Source organism: Schistocerca cancellata, chromosome 1 (assembly GCF_023864275.1).
Source record: "Schistocerca cancellata isolate TAMUIC-IGC-003103 chromosome 1, iqSchCanc2.1, whole genome shotgun sequence".
Lineage (NCBI taxonomy): Eukaryota > Metazoa > Arthropoda > Insecta > Orthoptera > Acrididae > Schistocerca > Schistocerca cancellata.
In genome coordinates this window covers 16,492,150-16,513,566 of record NC_064626.1, presented here as the reverse complement: position 1 = coordinate 16,513,566, position 21,417 = coordinate 16,492,150, and the positions used below count along the sequence as shown (strand labels likewise).

At 40.3% G+C, this 21,417-nt stretch overlaps 1 protein-coding gene across 3 annotated transcripts in view; it reads left to right on the top strand.

Annotated features, from left to right (window-relative positions):
* Nucleotides 1-10,203: 10,203 nt before the first annotated feature.
* Nucleotides 10,204-21,417, top strand: part of LOC126164481 (uncharacterized) — a 178,168-nt gene continuing 166,954 nt past the window's right edge. The window contains exons 1-2 of one of the 3 annotated variants that reach the window (XM_049920245.1): nt 10,204-10,314; nt 10,469-10,612. The gene's annotated coding sequence lies outside the window, so the exon portion shown is untranslated. Of the gene's footprint in view, nt 10,420-10,468; nt 10,613-21,417 lie in introns of all 3 variants that reach the window. The other 2 variants (XM_049920243.1, XM_049920244.1) reach the window with 2 other exon arrangements.

Genomic DNA, 21,417 nt, shown 5'->3' with positions numbered 1-21,417 from the left:
GATACTGAGCAGCGTACATAGCACACGCCCGTTGGGCATTTTGATCACAATAGCCATACATCAACACGATATCGACCTTTCCCGCAATAGGTAAACGATCCATTTTAACAAGGGTAATGTATCACGAAGCAAATACCGTCCGAACTGGCGGAATGTTACGTGGTACCATGTACTTATGCGTTTGTGACTATTACAGCGCCATCTATCACAAAGCGGAAAAAGTGGTCCAACTGAAACATTCATATTTCTTTACGTACTACACGAATATGTAATTAAATATGGGGGTTCCTATTTTTAAAAACGCAGTTGATATCCGTTTGACGTATGGCAGCGCCATCTAGCGGGCCAACCATAGCGCCATCTGGTTTCCCCCTTCAAGCTAGACAAGTTTCGTTCTTTGCAGTTTTTTCGTTTGACGCTTATTTCGTGAGATATTTGGCCCGGTCACGATCAATGGACCACGCTGTTCTTGTGTGTTTATGTGGGTAGAGTGGTATAAATTTTCTGACAATTATACACTGTTGTGCTGTGGTTTTTCAGAAACACTCGACAGATTAGGTTAGGTTAGTGTTGTTTAACGTCCTGGCGACAACGAGGTCATTAGAGTCGGAGCGCTAGCTCGGGTTAGGGAAGGATCTCTGTAGTATTAGTGGCGATCAGCTATCCACCAGCAGGAGCCTCTCCACCCAGCCTCACAGTGAAAATGAGAATGTTCAAATATGACACAGAGAATTACCATTTTCAGAGATTCGAGGTGCGCTTGGAAGCAGGATGCCACTTAGGTGCATCTGTAACACAGTTGGGTGCTGAGATCCAATCATTTTTGTGAACAGGTGTCTACCCACTTTGGAAAGGGAGCCTTTCAATATCTTAAACAATTTGCAATATCCATAATTAAGTACAGTGATATGATATGCTGTAAGTTAACTCTCCCACCGAAGGACGATGTCTCCATGTCTTTATACATAAGCAAGATGATAATGGTGAGGTATTGCAGGGCACCTCAGCTGCTAAGTGTTTGATGAGTTTACCCTGAAGCCAATGGAGAGACGACTCTCTGAATTCCAATAAAGAGACTTGGGTAAAGCTCCCAACGAAGTGTTTGGGTGTTCTTATACATGCGTATGATCCAATTTGTGGAGGGTCCGCTCATACTCTCGTTGTGTTGGATGTAGCTGATTGAATGTCTGTTATTAACGTCAAAAAATAACAAGTACTGCTTTCTGCGGTGACTTATGGTCTGCGGAAAAAATTATAAGAAAGCTATTCGGCACCCAGAAAAATAGCATGTGGATATTAGCGAGTGTTATAAACATGATGATTTTAAATTCCCCATCACCTTCAGGAAATCAGTAAATTTGAGACACAGAATACCCATATATTTATTCATGTATACAGCCTGAAGGACTGCAAGTCAGATGGTGTTATTGTTACGTGACCATTTTTCCCAAACCTGTCCCATAACTACTATGAAATCAGTGTTAAAGAGTCTCATAATATTAGAGTAATTAATCCCCACTGACTAACGAGATAGATATCAGTACCAGTCATTGCAAGTAGCTAATGAACGTAGTTTACATTTTATGTGGAACTGCATGGTTCATGAAAGTAAGACGCCACTCCGGCAGCATATTGTGTCGAGCTGTAAGCAAGCAGGAGTGATCGGGTTATGCAGGCAGACAGGTGGGTCCGTAGCCCTCGGACAGGTCAGCGCCACTTGGCTTACCAGCTCACTTAGGTCACATTAGCATTTCCTGTGAGGCAACCAGCAGATATTGTTTCACAACCCAAATGCTGTTTTTACCAAGTTCTGAAAGGGGGCTTTTGTGAGCAAAAGGAAAACAGTTTTTTTTTTTTCGAAACACACTGCTCACAAGAGATAACATCGAAACATGGAGTGAGAATCCCAGTTTGAGATTCTTCCAAGTCATAGCCACTACAGGAACTGAACAATTAACACAATGTAAGAGCCGCCAGGTCTGGATAACGTAAATAAACTAGCAGTTGCAAAGAGAAACACAGCTGTGGTGTCGTGACCCACTTCATTGACCATAGGAAAAGACAGACAGAGAGCACTAAATGTTAGTGAACGTTTTACTGGTTAACTGCCTGAAATCGGAGTCACAGTGGGGACCAGCCTCTTGTAAGGCATCATTTTACTGGTCAGCACTTGAAATATCCGTAGTCACCCAGTTGAAATGACGTAAAGAACGAAAACCCGATCTTCCTTTTCGAAAGGAGACAGAACAAAATCACTTCAGCTTCATTGCCTCATGCCTTTGCTAGCCATCACCACCAGCCAGGCAGCTCTTTGAGCAGATGAGCCGGGGACTTGAAAACATTTCAGACTGAGCAGCACTTAACCACAGACAACGGTTGGTGGTGCGAAACCGATGACTGGCTTTGCAACCACTTCAGCCTCCGACAGCGAGGCGAAGTGTAGGGACAGCCAGACCATTTCACTGAGTTTCAGTATTTCCTAAGCTTCACTCCGATGAATTGCTTGCGATTTTTAATATCAATGTGCTTTCAGTTCTGGCCACAGATGCAAATGTGCATCCTTATGAAATGCTATTACCACAGTCTAACTGTGCTATTACCTTTATATATTTCAGCAATTACAGTACGACATTCACGAATGTTACTGTTTTATACTAAGAGACAGTTATTATAACCAGACTCCTGACCCCTTATTCAAATGTGCCAAGATTATACTGTAGTTTGATATCGTGATGTTTGTCAGATGTTTTAATGAGCACTTTAAATGTAATAAACTGAGTTAATCGTAATTCTTGTTTAATTTGGTGGCTGATGAATTCCATATTCATTATCTTGTAGGGGCTACGAATTTTTTTATGTCAGATTACAGGACCAATATATAAAATATACGCACGTATTCTAGTGTTACACACGAAGTCGTTGCACTCCCTTACTTCTTCAAACTCACTAGCTGGTGTGTGAAACATGCAGAGTTGTTGTTAATCCGTGACCGGTTCGAATCCAGCCTCGGGTATGGATGTGTGTGATGCCCTTAGGTTAGTTAGGTTTAAGTAGTTCGAAGTTCTAGGGGACTGATGACCACAGATGTCAAGTCCCATAGTGCTCAGAGCCATTTGAACCATTTTGTTGTTGTTAATCTCTGAGAGTGAGAAACTACAGTATTACTAGAACAAAAGAATATCACGTGTCTTTTCCTCTCAAATAGTAACACATAATGGTAAACAGCATTTTTACTCTAGGTACCCGAGCTCATTTCAAACGAGTGAGCAATTAAAAAAGCATCTGCTGGACTGCTCTGCCAGGGACCCCACTCGTTTAGAAATGCCTACAGAGGAGAATAAATTCTTAAAGTTTAAGAATTTTCTTCATAAGGAAAGTGTGCCCTTTGTCATGTATGTTGGCTATGAATGTCTTCTCGATCTTGTGACCGGGTGCTCCTGCTGCCTCAGATATCATTGTCAGAGAACAGTGCGTATCTTTTGCAGCAGTCATCAAGTTGTGTGTGAATATGGTTCCAGTCTTAATCATTTTGGTTTGTATACGGGAGCTAATCGTTTGTGCTGGCTGCTCTCCGATCTTGGAAACCTTGCAAGGAAAGTTGACTATATTTACAACAGCATCATTCATGTGACCAAAACGCAGAAGAGGATAAATTGCTGTACACGAATGCAGTTGATTGTTATATTTGTGAGCAGCGATTAGATGAAGAAGCAGAAACATCATGTAGGGATCATTGTCGTATAACTGGAAAATTCCACGGTGTTGCACACAACGTATGCGACTTGAATTACCAACACCCATGACACATACACGTTTTCATCCACCATTTAAGTAGGTATGATGCTCAATTTCTAGTTAAGCCCTTGAATGATAACAGTTACAGCAAAGATCAGGTTAGTGTTTTGCCTGAACTACTGAGAGATACATTTCGTTATTGAGGAGAATCACCAAGAGAGCTACACTGCAGTTTCTTGACTCGTGGAGACTCACGCAGGCACCGCTGCAGGAACTGGCTGAGACCATTTGTCAGGAGGATTTACATCTCACTCGAGCTGTGTTTTCCAGTGATCCTAAGTTCCAACTCATAACGAAGAAGGGAGTTTTTCCATACAAATATCGGGATTCGAGGGAAAAACTCAATGGAATCACATTTTCCGACAAAACTACATTCTCCTGCAAACTTTCAGGCACTGTCATATCAGATGTGAAATATGTGTACACAGTGAGTATATGGCAGGAGTTCAATATTTCTAATTCCTAGCACTATGGAAAGCTATAAAGCTTGGACACAGATGTGAACTTATTTGCAGACATTTTAGAATGACTCTAGAGTGTATGCCTGGACATACATGATATAGATGCTGCTTACTGCTACACCGCTCCAGAACTTTCATGGGATGCCTGTTGAAGAAGACACTTGTCAACACTAACCTCTTGACCGATGTTGACATGCTGTTGTACTTTGAATGAGGGAGTCATGGGGTAAGTTCCCAATGTGTACATAGGCACCAATAAGGCAAATAACCCCTGAATAAGTTGCAGTTAGTGATTTAAGTTACGTTATATATTTTGATGTAAATAACTAATACGGGCATGTCATTCAAGAATTTCTACCTACTGGATGGTAGAAATCGACAGGTTGGGTAGAAAAAACGAAGATGTGCCAGAAGATTCTGAAACAGGGTACATTTTAGAGGTAGATTTAACACATCCTATTATTCTGTACAATGCGAACAGCGAATTGCAGAAAATAGTTCCCACCCCAAGCTGATAACGCTGGCGGGAGAAACATGATACATACTATATTGTCGAAATCTCCAGCCACGTCTCAAGTTCGAGTTGCAAATGAGTAGAGTAACCCACACTGTTTCCTTCAAACAATGTCCCTGGTTGAAAAAACACATTGATAAATATGGAAAAGAGGGTTTCTGCGATATATAACTCAGAAAGAGTTTTACATACTTATGAATAATGCTATGTTTACCAAAAGTTTGCAAAATGTTAGAAAATATCGCAAAATTCATTTAGTTGGCATTATGGCGCATCAAATTAAATCTCCAGGCCAAATTTTAAATGGCCACAATCTTCAACAAATATTTCGTCGTTCTGGAGATGGCAAAGGTTTCGACAGTGTTCACAAAACCTGTGTATGTGGGTACGTGTACATCAGACCTACCCAAACACCATGTGTAAGTTTCATTACGAGTTTGTGAAAACTCATTTTGCAGACACAAAGTTACTTTATACGGATACTGACAGGTTCTTCTACTGGGTGAAGTGTTGTGACCCTATGAAGTAAGGAAGTGTCACACCAGCACACTTGACACATCTGGATATATGGTCAGTAATCCTTATGACATAGTACCTGTAAACAACAAGAAAAATGAGACAAACTGGTCGCCAGTTGTGGGGTTTTTAGGTGTCCGAACGAAAATGTACACATACCATACAGACAAAGATGCTATGCTTAGATGGGCTAAGGGAGTGTGTGTTGCAGCATCAATGGCTCTCACAGCTGAAAAGTATTTGAAGTACCTGAACGATGATATTCGCAGTGGACCATCCTCCTCTTTGCATATGGTGCAGCAATTCAGTATTCAGTCCCAAAGGCATGAGGTGCACACTGTATTGCAACTGAGAATCAGCCTGTCATGGCATGACTATGAGTGGGTCATTTGTTATAATGGGATCGGAACCCTACCATATGCACACTAAACACGTGAGAATGCATGTGTGTGTTGTATATATAACGAAAATGAGGGTGTGTATGTGAGTTAGTTTCTTTTGAACACTCTGTGTGCAAATTGTATTGTCTGTATGTTTGTTTCTTTTTTTTGTGCACTGTGTGAGAGCTACATTGTTTTTGCACATTTGTATTGTACATGTATATCGTCTGTACAGTAGGTACTGCTGCTGTTCATACCAAAAGGGATCTCATTTCGCCCAATGTCAATTGCAGTTAAAGTGCATCGATGTATAAGTTCGTCAACTGTGCATCAACTATTCAAAGCTATTGGAAGAATTAAACATGAAAGTACATCAACTGTAGAAAAACCATTACCCTGTGATACATATTTTCGTATATTTCTGTACATTGTTACGTTATTTTTTGTAAATATGTTGTACCTTGTTTTTCCTGTGTGTTGAAACAAATACTATATTAAGTCCAACATGTGGGACATAGATATTTTTATAAGAAGACATATTATCTTAAATATGTTTTGAACAAAAAAGGACACCAAACATATAAATCTAGTTTGTTAAACTATTGCCATTCATTTTCTTTCATTCTACCCTGTCATATACATATTTGTTTACAATGTGCAGATACATCTGCATTGCGCACGTCTTCTTCTACACAAATTGACGCATATACACTTCAGTTTTTTACATTAGGTAGACAAACATCTGCTTAAAGTGTTCATTTTTTTCATGGAGGCATGTACATCGCACTGCACGAATCGAAGAGATGCATTTGTACTTCGTTAAAAGTGTGCTGAAATGTGAATGCCCATACTTAGACAAGCAGATGAACGTAGTGCTAACTACGCACCAGAGCCACTGGCGACGTCAGCTGCGGCTTACACTGCAGTGACCTCAGCCTGGCAGAAGTGTGGCAAAGAGCACACAGACTTATTTTCTGCTGCTGTGGAGGCTCGTCAATCGGGGGTTGGGGGCTACAGTGTGGGATGGCCCCTCCATCACGTGGCGTTTGTTTAAAGAAAGACATAAACACTCCTATCCTTTCTCCGTTGGACTGAAGACAAGTCAGATCCAAATTTAGCGAGCCATACGGATGAGATAGCTTGATTTAAACGTGTCACTGAAAGTAGTTCAGCAGGAAAGTCCAGAGTGGTTTCTACCTGCAGGACGAGGAACATGTTTCATATCCACAAGCTCAGACTGTCAGCAGACAAACATCTTTCGTCTAACAGAAAGGCTTGGACCTGCAAGGGAAACAAACATGTTTTGTCCTGGCTCTGAATAGCATCCCAAACAGGCACAGACTGACAACGAGGGCTGGGAAAAAACCAGGAAATCTGGCAACAATGCAGATTGTGCCAGTATCATTGTTCAGCCATCTTGGATCGCCATCCACAGTTCCGACATGCACCAGTACCAATGGTCAGCCAGTTTGGATTGTCATCTTGGATTCTGACATCACAGAGCTGCACCACTTATCAGTTATATACAGTAGATTTGCCATCTTGGATTGCAACAGGATAATGCACCATCTTCGATTTCCCATCAGTTTATACGAATGACATTAGACCACCTCCCACACTGACATCATAGCAGTGGGGGAAAAACCTGTGGAAGAGTTGGTCTATTATGAATTTTCCACAAATTTTTGAATTTCCAACTAATTTTTTAATTTCACACCATTTATAAATAGGTCAATTGGCGTATGTCAGAGGGGGTGGAGAAGTTGGAGGGGGTATCTGGCAACAAACTGTGTGGAAAAGGTTCTGTTAGGAGCGGCTAAGGCGGTGGGCGAATGTGCTGAAAAACTTGTTCTGACACCTTTTCATGAGATGAGGCCATTTATTGGCAGAAAAACCAACAGATGTGAATTCAAATAGGCAACATGAGTCAGGACTGCGGAGATGAGGGTGAGCCCAGATGTAGTGGTGGGCGAAACATAGTTCACAGCAAACTTAGGTGAAGTTAAAGAAAAGTGGTGGCTGCCATTCGGACAAGTCCGAATGGTGTGGCAGATACAGAAACAAAGTCCTCAGCGCTGCAGCACCGGGAAGAGAAGATGATGTTCACAGCCACCAGGCGCGCGGCAGGGAGAGCATTCTCGGCCGACGGTGGGCAGGGTATCTCCAGCACAGCCACACGATTTCCTCCGCCCTGATTGGCCAGGAGCCGAGAAAACCACAGGGGTGGCATGGAAAGTTCTGAAGCGTTGCCTGGTCAGCTTCGCCTAAATGGCGTTACCTCGTCAGCACACGAGGGAGGTGTGTGATCGAGGTTGCCCACCTTGGTGCTGACTTGCTGCTGCCAGACCATGGGCGAGAAAATTACAGGCAGCTGAAGCTACAGGCTAATGCTTGACTGTAACAAGAAAATGAAATAAACCCTTCGAAAGAAAAGATAGAATTCCCTATTACCTGGCTCAACCCTACAAAATCATGACATCGTCAATGGTGCCATCAGAAATCTGGCAACTATGTACTTTGCACCTGAACACACACTGCCTACATACAGCATCAACCGCACACTTCATGCAGCGATACAAGAGAGGGTAATTAATTATTATCTTTCCTATCATCAGATTCAAAACTGACACATCAAGATCTTGGAAGGTATGACAGGAATGAAGCCTGGAAGCACAGGAGGCGCATATGGCTGCTAAGGGATTGCGATCATTCTTTTACAAGCCATTATCACTTAAACCTACCACATCCAAGCCATTATTAACTCACTAATCTCTCTACCACAATCTAATGTCGGTGATGCGTGGACAGTCAACAGCATACCATGGTGTCAAACAGTGAAGTGAATGACAACTGGCAGAAGCTTCAAACATGGCTACAGTGAGGAAATACTACACAATCTTAGAGAGGAGATGAGTAAAACAGACTGATTTGCATTTTGGTGTAAGAAAATATGACAATTTTGCGAAGCATACATTTGCATGAAATGGTGTATTCTTATTAATAGATACTCCAGTGTCCGCCGTATTGGTTTGAGATGAATTCGCTGTATTTCACACATATTGCTTTGCACTATTAAAGTGCCTAGTATCAAGTGTTTATGTTCGGCGGTGGGGGGGGGGGGGGTGGGAGGGGGATAGTCAGATCATTTCTATATAGGTACTTCGGAGCATGCAACAACTAAATAATTATGGGTTATATGAGAAATTAGGTAGCGTTTCAAAATGTTTCAGCAATATTTTATCATCTAAGTGTACTCTTAAACTAAAGAAAGTCATCAAAAACAGCATATGAACTTGTTTTTCCTGTTAAAGGTAATGCACGCAACAAAACAAAAGAAATAGTTAATTTCACCTTAGCCTATTCGCAAGATTCTCATTTACTAATTCTTCCACACTCTCAAAAACAAATTACAAACCAACTTTAACTCCTTTAAAATATACTAATCGTGGATATGCTGACAGCTTGTAAAACTAAATGTTGTCTTTATGCCATTTACATCTTTCTTGGAATTGTAAGTCTGGTTTCAATGGATTCAATAAAATCCTATGCATTAGGGAATCGTCCAAAGCCATTTTATCAACGTAATTTCGGAAATAGTGACCAGGAGACTAACACCCATTCCATCAAATCACTTGAAGCCAGCAGAGTCCCTTGTTTGGTCTATATTTTATCCATCAGCACAATTTCAATAGAGATATTTGAGTCTGACTCACCCATTTGTTGTGGCGTTTCATCACAGGTAGTGTATTTTTCGATTCCCTCACTTTCATTTTTCATTCGTTTTTGAGGTACAAAAACTGACGAATATCGGCTCTTTCTTTCCCTTTATTCACTACGCTTTTACACAGCTCAATGTACAAAATTTTAAGCAAACCATATTCATGCACCATTGCTAACTAACTTCAACAAGATAAAAATAGAACCAAGGGAGCCCCGTTTTAAAGTTGACAAGGCAGGTATGTAGTGAGTCTGGACTCTATGAGGTAAATGTTTCTCTGTCGATAACAAATCGGTAGAACAGTCTAACACTGAGTTTTTACGGAGTGAAACGAGGTGAATACCGAAACATACTGGATTCCACTCTTTGTATTTTATAGCCTGTACGTTAATACTAGAGTTCATTTCATCTTCCTACAATCAGTTAATATTTCTCTTCTTTATCTATGCGTGTATGTTTGATTCTCCGTTGATTATATCGTTAAACATAAAATATATGATGAATACTTCATGGATTTTCTCGTTTTTAGTGAACAAAACATGCACAGAATAGGCCGACTTATATCAATCGATTCTTCTCTTTACAGTTTATATTTTTTGTTTCAATTAATTTTAAAATAGAAATTTATTAAGTATACAAACCTTCGGCATAGCAATAAATTTATTGGTACTTGGTACGGTAATAACATCTTTGCATAGTCATTACAAGTGTTCATTGTTGTTTAAAAGATGTAGGCGATGGCGTTATCATTGTCGATAGAGGTTGTGGATATGAAGGCGGAAGGAACTGAACTAAGGAAGTCCGCTGCGGAAGGAGAGAAGTAATCAGTATTACGAGTTCCTTCTGTGAGGGTAGAGCTCATTTTCCTGTTTTTGTTCTTCGCGCATTTATGCTGTTGTGTGTGAGCGAAAACGGCAACAAATGCAAAAGGTATTGCGTAGTGTGGAGTAACAAGATATTCAGAACAAAACTGGCGCGTCGTAGAATTGGAGTTTCCTGGGGAATCCCCCTGTAGCTGCAGTTTGTGTTTGAAATGTATGTGTTCCTATGTGAAAATGTGATTCTTCTTGTTTGAATATTGTAGCTGTCGTACTCTTCTCGAGGGGTTATTGCTTTGTTACTGCCACACGACTGATACATAAAGAGTGGAGCATCTACTTACTTAATACTGGTATTGCACCATCCACACTGTTGTTCAGCAAATCGTTGTGAAGTAGGCCTAAATAAGGTAAAGTTACTGACTACGCTTCGCAAAAAGATCTTAGCGCTTGAATTTGACGCGTAGGTTCCACGAAACATAATGTCCTCACACGTCCCGGTGTGTAACAGAAAATATTGCTCCATTGAAGTAGCTAGTACAATATTTTTGTGTTCAGACCGTAGATGTACAGGATATTTTTTATTTTTCCCAGAACTGCTAATCGTTCTTTAACAGGGGAATGTAAATTTTCTCAGCGCTTCATGTTTGACATTGGGTACCGTATTTAGAATATGTGGACGAGTAAGTAAATTGGTTTTCAATTAGGTAAATATCACAGAAGTTACAGTTAATATGAAAGACTGCAACGAAGTTTAGTAATGGTTTGCCATGCGTTCTTTTCACATGTGGTTGAAGGGCGGAGTTCATATTCCACCAGCTGGTTTACACTCGTCATTTGAACAAATATTAATTAAATTAAAACCATCCTTTTATGGAACATTTTCGGACCCCTCCTTACAATCGCTAGAAAACTTCCTACTGAAGGGTTAGTACCATTACAAGATCTGCGTCGTCGACCAGTCGTGGTGATAGGGCCTGCACACGTACAGAAGTTTTTGCAATTTTTCATATAACATACAAAGAAAATTGTTGACAACAAGAAGATATATGATAGATGAAAACAACATTTTCTCCAGTCACTTTGGTCGCTGTTGAAAGATTCTTCCGTGGCTTATTTATTATTTATTTGATTAAAGTAAATAAATAATCGTCCGTAGAGTAGAATAGGAGTTGTTTGACAACCTGTATAGTTTTTTTATTTAACTTTTCCGAACATTTTCGGAGTAACCATTGAAATATTTATTTTCCATACGTTTGACACCTTGATATTTCAGTGTTCCTCTTGTTGTGGTGTCATAATTACGTTTTTCTTGCCTCACGCTGGAAGTTCCCTGGTTTTCTTTTACACTGATGAGCCATAAAACACATTTTGGCCGAAAATGGTCATTATTAGTAACCAGTTGAATATAGGCTTGCAGTGCTCCATATTTTGCTTGAAGTGATGTTTGTGACACCCTTTCTTTGTAGCATGAACACTTCCTTAACCTTAAGAGTCTAAAAAATAACAGCAGGCCATAATTAATGGGACTATGACACAGCATAATACACTGTTATAAGGCACTGTTCAGTTAATATATCCTTCATGTCTCATTAGAAGCTATACCACATGGGGAGAGAATGGAGCACACATGCACTGTATACTCATTCATTGATAGTTTGCAATCTACAACCATACTCTACAAACCACAAATTGTGCACGGCAGAGGGTACATCTATTGTACCAGTCATTAGGTGTTCTTCCCATTCCATTCACATATGGAGTGTGAGAAGAATGATTGATTGAGTGCCTCTGTGTGTGCTGTAATTATTCTAATCTTGTCCTCATGATCCCTATGTGAGTGATACTTAATGGAGTTGTATTATATTACTAAAGTCATCACTTAAAAGTTGGTTCTTGATTGTTTGTTAGTCGACTTTCTTGGGACCGTTTAGGTCTATTTTCAATAGTCTGCCAGTTCAGTTTCTTCAGCATCACTGTAACACTCCCCCATGGGTCAAATAGACCTGTGACCATTCGTGCTGCCCTTCTAGTTGTGAGTAGTGAGGTAAAGCTCTGCCGCTTTGAAGAGCCACCTTTTGAATTCAAATAAGTAAGTGAAAAAGAAATAGGCAGAATAATAAATAACCTAAAGAATAAGTTCTCATCTGGATGGAATGGTTTGAGTAGTATCGTGATTAAAAAATGTAATAAGGAATTAGTTAAAATTATCACCCACCTGGTAAACTGCAGTATCAGAGAACATACATTTCCAAATGTATTGAAATGGAGCACAGTTAAACCAGCGCATAAAAAAGGAAGAGGTTTCAAATTTCAGGCCCATATCATTAATACCTGTCTTCAGCAAAGTATTCGAAGTTGTGCTGCTGACACAACTTAGTGCCTATTTCTTGAAAAAATAAGTTCCATGAAGGATTTCATGAAATCCTCCCCACTCCACCAAGAGTGTCTTTCCGCCGTCCACCTAACCTTCGTAACCTCTTAGTACATCCCTATGAAATCCCCAAACCACCTTCCCTACCCTCTGGCTCCTACCCTTGTAACCGCCCCCGGTGTAAAACCTGTCCCATGCACCCTCCCACCACCACCTACTCCAGTCCTGTAACCCGGAAGGTGTACACAATCAAAGGCAGAGCCACGTGTGAAAGCACCCACGTGATCTACCAACTGACCTGCCTACACTGTGACGCATTCTATGTGGGAATGACCAGCAACAAACTGTCCATTCGCATGAATGGACACAGGCAGACAGTGTTCGTTGGTAATGAGGATCACCCTGTGGCTAAACATGCCTTGGTGCACGACCAGCACATCTTGGCGCCGTGTTACACCGTCCGGGTTATCTGGATACTTCCTACTAACACCAACCTATCCGAACTCCGGAGATGGGAACTTGCTCTTCAATATATCCTCTCTTCCCGTTATCCACCAGGCCTCAATCTCCGCTAATTTCAAGTTGCCGCCACTCATACCTCACCTGTCATTCAACAACATCTTTGCCTCTGCACTTCTGCCTCGACTGACATCTCTGCCCATACTCTTTGTCTTTAAATATGTCTGCTTGTGTCTGTATATGTATGGATGGATATGTGTGTGTGTGCGAGTGTATACCCGTCCTTTTTTCCCCCTAAGGTAAGTCTTTCCGCTCCCGGGACTGGAATGACTCCTTACCCTCTCCCTTAAAACCCACATCCTTTCGTCTTTCCCTCTCCTTCCCTCTTTCCTGATGAGGCAACAGTTTGTTGCGAAAGCTTGAATTTTGTGTGTATGTTTGTGTTCTTTTGTGTGTCTATCGACCTGCCAGCACTTTCATTTGGTAAGTCACATCATCTTTGCTTTTAGGTATATTTTTCCATTGTGGAATGTTTCCTTCTATTATAACTATATATATATAGTTATTTTTCCTTCGTGGAATGTTTCCTTCTATTATATATATATATATATATATATATATATATAAGCGCTGGCAGGTCGATAGACACACAAACAAACACAAACATACACACAAAATTCTAGCTTTCGCAACCAACGGTTGCCTCGTCAGGAAAGAGGGAAAGACAAAAGGATATGGGTTTTAAGGGAGAGGGTAAGGAGACATTCCAATCCTGGGAGCGGAAAGACTTACCTTAGGAGGAAAAAAGGACAGGTATACACTCGCGCACACACACACATATCCATCCGCATATACACAGACACAAGCAGACATCTGGGCATCTCTGCCCAAACTCTTTGCCTTTACAAATGTCTGCTTGTGTCTGTGTATATGCGGATGGATATGTGTGTGTGTGCGCGAGTGTATACCTGTCCTTTTTTCCTCCTAAGGTAAGTCTTTCCGCTCCCGGGATTGGAATGACTCCTTACCCTCTCCCTTAAAACCCATATCCTTTTGTCTTTCCCTCTCCTTCCCTCTTTCCTGACGAGGATATATATATATATATATATATATATATATATATATATATATATATATATATATATATATATATATATATATATATATATATATATAATAGAGGGAAACATTCCACGTGGGAAAAATATATTTAAAAAGAAAGAAGATGATGAGACTTACCAAACAAAAGCGCTGGCAGGTCGATAGACACACAAACAAACACAAACATACACACAAAATCTAGCTTTCGCAACCAACGGTTGCCTCGTCAGGAAAGAGGGAAGGAGAAGGAAAGACAAAAGGATATGGGTTTTAAGAGAGAGGGTAAGGAGTCATTCCAATCCCGGGAGCGGAAAGACTTACCTTAAGGGGAAAAAAGCACAGGTATACACTCGCACACACACACATATCCATCCATACATACAAGACACAAGCAGACATTTGTAAAGGCAAAGAGTTTGAGCAGAGATGTCAGTCGGGACGGAAGTACAGAGGCAAAGATGATGTTGAAAGACAGGTGAGGTATGAGCGGCGGCAAATTGAAATTAGGAATTAGCGGAGATTGAGGCCTGGCGGATAGCGAGAAGAGAGGACAGCATATTCTCTCTTCTCGCTATCCGCCAGGCCTCAATCTCCGCTAATTCCTAATTTCAATCTGCCGCCGCTCATACCTCACCTGTCTTTCAACATCATCTTTGCCTCTGTACTTCCGTCCCGACTGACATCTCTGCTCAAACTCTTTGCCTTTACAAATGTCTGCTTGTGTCTTGTATGTATGGATGGATATGTGTGTGTGTGCGAGTGTATACCTGTCCTTTTTTCCCCTTAAGGTAAGTCTTTCCGCTCCCGGGATTGGAATGACTCCTTACCCTCTCCCTTAAAACCCATATCCTTTTGTCTTTCCTTCTCCTTCCCTCTTTCCTGACGAGGCAACCGTTGGTTGCGAAAGCTAGATTTTGCGTGTATGTTTGTGTTTGTTTGTGTGTCTATCGACCTGATATATATATAATAGAGGGAAACATTCCACGTGGGAAAAATATATTTAATTTGCCTTTACAAATGTCTGCTTGTGTCTGTGTATATGCGGATGGATATGTGTGTGTGTGCGAGTGTATACCTGTCCTTTTTTCCCCCTAAGGTAAGTCTTTCCGCTCCCGGGATTGGAATGACTCCTTACCCTCTCCCTTAAAACCCATATCCTTTTGTCTTCCCTTCTCCTTCCTTCTTTCCTGACGAGGCAACCGTTGGTTGCGAAAGCTAGATTTTTGTGTGTATGTTTGTGTTTGTTTGTGTGTCTATCGACCTGCCAGCACTTTTGTTTGGTAAGTCTAAATATATATATTGGGCCAAACTCTTTGTCTTTAAATATGTCTGCTTGTGTCTGTATATGTGTGGATGGATATGTGTGTGTGTGCGAGTGTATACCCGTCCTTTTTTCCCCCTAAGGTAAGTCTTTCCGCTCCCGGGACTGGAATGACTCCTTACCCTCTCCCTTAAAACCCACATCCTTTCGTCTTTCCCTCTCCTTCCCTCTTTCCTGATGAGGCAACAGTTTGTTGCGAAAGCTTGAATTTTTTGTGTATGTTTGTGTTCGTTTGTGTGTCTGTCGACCTGCCAGCACTTTCATTTGGTAAGTCACATCATCTTTGTTTTTAGGTATATTTTTCCTTCGTGGAATGTTTCCTTCTATTATATATATATATATATATATATATATATATATATATATATATATATATATATATATATATATATATATATATATATATATATATAAAATTACCATGTGAGTCCTTTTTGGTGTGGGTCCCACAAACTTGAACTATATTCTAGAATTGGTTCCACAAGTGATTTGTAAGCAATCTCCTTTGTAGACTGATTGCACTTCCAAAGTCTACCATCTGTTTTACTCACAACTGAGTCTATGTGATAGGCCTATTCAATTTCATATCCTTACAGAATGTTGCATGGAGGTATTTGTATAAGTTGGCCATTTCCAGCTGGGGCTCATTGAGATTATTATTGTCATAGAATACTAGATGTTTTTCATTTTACATTTCGGAACGTTTAAAGCAAGATGTCAGTCTTTGCACCACTTTGAAATCCTCTAAAGATCTGACTGAATATTTATGCAGCTTCTTTCAGACAGTACTTCATATAGATAACTGCATCATCTGCAAAAAGTCTGAGGTTACCGATAATATTGTCCACAAGGTCATTAATATATGACATGAACAGCAATCGTCTCAGCACACTGCTCTGGGACATGTCTGAAGTTAGTTCAGCATCTGAGAATGGCTCGAGATCCAAAGATAATACGTCGTGTCGTCACTACCAGAAAGTCCTCAAACCAGTCATAAATTTCACTTGATACCCCATATGATCGAACTTTTATCAACAAATGTAGGTGTGGCACTGATCAAAAGCTTTTCGGATATCAGGAGATACTGCATCTACTAGACTGCCTTGACCCAAAACTTTCGGTCACATGATCAATGGTTTTGGAATCCTTTCTGGCTGGCATGGAGGAGGTCATTATGTGTAAGATACAGCTTTATGTTTGAGCTTAGAATATGTTCTAAGATTCTACCACAAATTGATGTCAGAAACATTGGATGGTAGTTTTCTAGATCACTTCTACTACCCTTCTTGTAGGCATGGTTTTTCGTTCGAGGGATGTACGATATGTTATAGTTAGAAGAGGGGCTAACTCAGCCACAAATTCATAATAGAATCTGCTAGGGATTTCATCAGACTCTCGAGTTTTGTTCAGTTTTAACAATTTCAGCTTTTGCTCAACACCACTGACACTAATATTGATTTCACTCATCTTTTCAGTCATATGAGGATTAAATTGGGGCAATTCTCTTGCGTTTTCCTTTGTAAAGGAACATTCGAAAACAGAGTTAAGCATTTCAGCTTTTGCTTTACTGCCGTCAGTTTCAGTTCCTGTTTCATTTGCTCAAGACTGGACACTAACTTTGGTGCCATGAACAGCCTTTACAAACGACCAGAATTTCTTTGGATTCTGTGAAATATTATTTGTCAGTATTGTGCTATGGTAGTCACTGAAGGCTTCATGCATTGCTCTCATGACAGCCAAACACATTTTATCCAACATTGTGTACCTACAGTCCTATGCTTTGTTTTACACGTATTATGCAGTAGTCTCTTTTTCTTTAGAAGTTTCTTTACAATGAGCCTGTACCATGGAGGGTGCCTCATGTTATGAACTGTTCTACTGGGTACTTATCTATCTAGGAGCATGGTCAACTATGTTTTAAACTTGAGCCAGAATTCCCCTACATGCTCCTGCCCTGTGCTGAAAGTTTCAAGTTCCTCATTGAGGTATGACACTACTGACTTTTTATCTAGTTTACTGAACATATATATCTTTCTGCTTGTTTTGTTTGTCCTTTGTTCTATGGTAATCATTGTTGCCACAACCATGTCATGGTCACTGATACCAGGTTTGCTGCAGACATCCCAAAGAGGACAGGCCTGTTTGTTGCCATTAGATGCAGTATATTTTCATCATGAGTGAGGTTCTTAACTATCTGTTCTAGGTAGTTTTAAGAGAAGGCATTTACTAAAGTTTCACAGGACACCTTACAATGCCCAAAACTAACACTACTGTAATTTCCCCAGTTGATTGTTGGATGATTAAAGTCTCCACTGGTGATTGTAGTATGATAGGGGAACTTCCATACAGGTGAACAGAGGTTATCTCTATAGCCTAGATTTTGGTGACATTAGGAGATGAGTCTGTTGGGCAATAGAAGGATCAAATTTTTTATGTCCACTCCTGATACTGAGTCTTGCCCAGTCTCACATGCAGCTTCAATTACTACCTCAGTGGATTTTGAGTTTCTTGTCTACTGCGACAAGTACACCACCTCCACTTCCCTCTTGTCTATCCTTTCGATATGCATTTTAATTTTCACCAAAAATCTCATTTCTATCAATTCCAGGTTTCAACCAGCTTTCTGTATCTAGTATTATGTGAGTTTCACTAATTTCCAAGAGTGCTTTGAACTCTGGCACTTCGTTTGCGAATGCTTCAGCAGTTTACTATTAGGATTTTAATACTCTCCCCTGTGGGTGGCATTTCTTTTGATGTTACACTGATACTTTTGGGTATCTTGCAGCTATCATTATCTGGATTGGATGGAGAGTCACCTAATTTAAAAAACCCTTGTCTGCACCTCACACACAGTCAGCTACCTGAGTATCAGCATCTGTTTTGTAGTGCACGTGTGATCCATTTAGGGGAGACCCTACTGTTCACAACACTATGGTGCAACTCCAGGAATTGCACCCTAGTTTGTCACAGACCTTTTGAAGTCTCTGATTTAGTCCTTCCACTCGATTCAGTCCTGAGGACAATGCCGCAAATTGTGAGCTTCATTGAAACTCCATGTTCAAGGCTGGTCTTCTCTGCCAGTCACTGAAATGGACCAAGAATGACCTTGGAGCCCAGACAACAGGCATAATTTGTTCCAGCATGCCCCACAATCTGCAGTTGGTTGCACCCCGTTCCCTCAATGGCTTCTGGAGTAGCCTCCGGACACCGGACAAAACAGGTTTCCCCTAAACAGCTGAAGTGACCCCCACTGGCTCAGATTCAGTTTCAGTGAAAAATAGCACACCAAACTTGTTGGTAAGGGGGATCGGTGCAAACTAGATGTAACACAGTATATAAATTGGAATATCTGCTACAGTATTTAAATCATAAATGTCCATTTACTACAAATTAGATTATGTGCAGGACAATGATAACTTCCAAACATTCTCAGAAATGCATGTTTATTTGCAATGTCTTGATATACCGTGAAATTCAGGGCAATGTGTTCTTTAGCAGTAACTGTGAATCACTGCTGTCAGTCATGAAGCCTAGTGGTTTGACAGCATCCACATTATCGTGGTATTCAGTGTTGCAGAGGCTGCATATCAGATGATGTGTTTTTTCCTCGTTCAGTTTCATTTTAATTTTGTTGAACCACTGTTTGATGTTTTTGAGGAGTACATCTGTCGTGTCGAGGTTGTGCAGCTCTTTTTCCTTTGCCAGAGATGGTGGTCTCATCAGCAATGTATAATTGTTATAACCTCATGATTGGCCTGTATGAGAAACAAGAGAAGTTCCATGACAGATCCCTATGGTACACCGTGCTCCAGCTTTTGTTCATGGGAGGCTGCTTCATGGACTATTCAGTTTTGAAGATAAGATTGAAGACTTGCCAGAACAACACCTACGGTGTACAGTTATGTCTTTCTAGTAGTTGTCAGCAATATTACAAAACGTGAGACATGCTTCTCCCCTACCCCACCCACCACTCTCTCTCTTTCTATGTTTTTCTGTATTTCACTATGCTATAATAAACATAGTACAGAAAAGTCTGATGATTTAGTTGACAGTAAACTAAATGGTTTCACCTATGTTTCTGTGGTAGGCCCGTCTGGAAAATATAGGTGCTGGAATTTGCAATTTGTGCTACTTCACATTCTAGTTCCTCAGACATCAAAATATGAGGTGCCCCAGGCAACATGGAAGTAATGCAATATGTAGTAAAGTTGGTCTACTTGTGAAAACAGAGTTTTCAATTAGTCATTTCATAAAGACTGAAAATCTTCAATCTTGATTAAGCTTGTTTGAAATTATTTGTGGCGTACTTCACAGTTTATTAAGTAATGAAATGCTGCCAATCATTCTGTGTACATATTTTGTAAAATCTGTAAGTGTACTGAAAGTTTTTTCAGTTTTCATAAAACTCATAAATTTAAGTGAGAAAAATATTGCAATAGTGCTAATAGACATTTTGACTTCCTGGAAAGAGTTTATAGAAGGTGAGGTGGAAGATGAATGAAAATGCTTTGAAACTGAGTTCCCGGAAAGAGTTTATAGAAGATGAGGTGGAAGATGAATGAAAAGAAATGCATTGAAACTAGAATAATTTTTAAGTGAAGGAGTATTAACAAATTGAGAATGATAATACGATTGCAATGGGATAAAAAGAGAACCACTCGTATGAATATCAAGAGCTCAGATGGAAACCCAGTTCTAAGCAAAGAAGGGAAAGCAGAAAGGTGGAAGGAGTATATAGAGGGTATATACAAGGGCGATGTACTTCAGGACAATATTATGGAAATGGAAGAGGATGTAGATGATGATGATGAAATGGGAGATATGATACTGCGTGAAGAGTTTGACAGAGCACTGAAAGACCTGAGTCGAAACAAGGACCCGGGAGTAGACAACATTTCATTGGAACTACTGACGGCCTTGGGAGAGCCAGTCCTGACAAAACTCTACCATCTGTTGAGCAAGATGTACGAGACAGGCGAAATACCCTCAGATTTCAAGAAGAATATAATAATCCCAATCCCAAAGAAAGCAGGTGTTGAAAGATGTGAAAATTACCGAACTATCAGTTTAATCAGTCACAGCTGCAAAATACTAACGCAAATTCTTTACAGACGAATGGAAAAACTAGTAGAAGCCAACTTCGGGGAAGATCAGTTTGGATTCCGTAGAAATATTGGAACACGTGAGACAATACTGACATTACGGCTTATCTTAGAAGCTAGATTAAGAAAAGGCAAACCTACGTATCTAGCATTTGTAGACTTAGAAAAAGCTTTTGACAATGTTGACTGGAATACTCTCTTTCAAATTCTGAAGGTGGTAGGGGTCAAATACAGGGAGCGAAAGGCTATTTACAATTTGTATAGAAACCAAATGGCAGTTATAAGAGTTGAGGGGCATGAAAGGGAAGCAGTGGTTGGGAAGGGAGTGAGACATGGTTGTAGCCTCTCCCTGATGTTATTCAATCTGTATATTGAGCAAGCAGTGAAGGAAACAAAAGAAAAATTCGGAGTAGGTATTAAAATCCATGGAGAAGAAATAAAAACTTTGAGGTTCGCCGAAGACATTGTAATTCTGTCAGAGACAGCAAAGGACTTGGAAGAGCAGTTGAACGGAATGGATAGTGTCTTGAAGGGAGGATATAAGACGAACATCAACAAAAGCAAAACGAGGATAATGGAATGTAGTCGAAGTAATTCGGGTGATGTTGAGGGTATTAGATTAGGAAATGAGACACTTAAAGTAGTAAAGGAGTTTTGCTATTTGGGGAGCAAAATAACTGATGATGGTTGAAGTAGAGAGGATGTAAAATGTAGACTGGCAATGGGAAGGAAAGCGTTTCTGAAGAAGAGAAATTTGTTAACATTGAGTATAAATATAAGTGTCAGGAAGTCGTTTCTGAAAGTATTTGTATGGAAGTGAAACATGGACGATAAATAGTTTGGACAAGAAGAGAATAG